Source organism: Penaeus monodon, chromosome 29, assembly GCF_015228065.2.
Source record: "Penaeus monodon isolate SGIC_2016 chromosome 29, NSTDA_Pmon_1, whole genome shotgun sequence".
Lineage (NCBI taxonomy): Eukaryota > Metazoa > Arthropoda > Malacostraca > Decapoda > Penaeidae > Penaeus > Penaeus monodon.
This window is the reverse complement of record NC_051414.1, coordinates 37307596-37308349: the sequence shown is the minus strand read 5'-3', so window position 1 is coordinate 37308349 and position 754 is coordinate 37307596. Positions and strand designations below refer to the sequence as shown.

At 34.0% G+C, this 754-nt stretch overlaps 1 protein-coding gene across 4 annotated transcripts in view; it reads left to right on the top strand.

Annotated features, from left to right (window-relative positions):
- Positions 1-754, top strand: part of LOC119592223 (sorting nexin-14-like) — a 22812-nt gene that overhangs the window by 7955 nt on the left and 14103 nt on the right. The window lies entirely within an intron of this gene.

Here is a 754-nt window from a genome sequence, read left to right as displayed (position 1 = left end):
CTAATAGGTGTTATTCTGGATTTACATAAAGAGCTGTTGCTTATAAGATAGAAAAGCAAACTATTATTGTTAATATTAATATATATGTTTTTTTGTTTTTTTTGGGGGGGGTATTATTTTAGAAATGAGACATGAATAGCAGTCTTTACCAGGATTTTCCAGTAGTGAATTGAGCATTCTTTTCAGAAAATTTTAACAGTATGATTGCTTCAAGACTTTAGTATATATGCTTTCATTTTTCTTATATAAGGTTTTAGTCAAAAAGAAGAGTGATCATTGATTGGTTAATATAATTCATAATTAGCTAAGCTGGCAGATAAGTCTGTTGGTCATGGATCTTGAATAATGTACATGTGAGAAACAATGAGGAAGCATGGCCTAGTATCTTGGGCTTTTTGGAAAGCTTATGATCTTCCTTCCTGAAGAATTACATGGCAGGTAATGGCCATAATGCCAGAACAAATTTTTATGTGATCAGATTCAGCATTGTGGAATGACTAAAGACCCTGCTCTTAGCCTGCATTAACCACAGGCTTGTGTTGAAAAATAATAGAAACCAGCCCATGAGATAATTTGCACAGAATGAAAGCTCTTTGTTTGGTTGCTTAATTTATTCTTTTGGGGGTTTGCAAGCAGGTGGTTAGTGACTTGACATACAGCACAAAGCATTTATGATGGTTGCTATGGAATCTTGCCTGCAACCATGCAGTATTGAGTGTTTGTTTATAAAGTATGCATTCATTCTATCTATAGC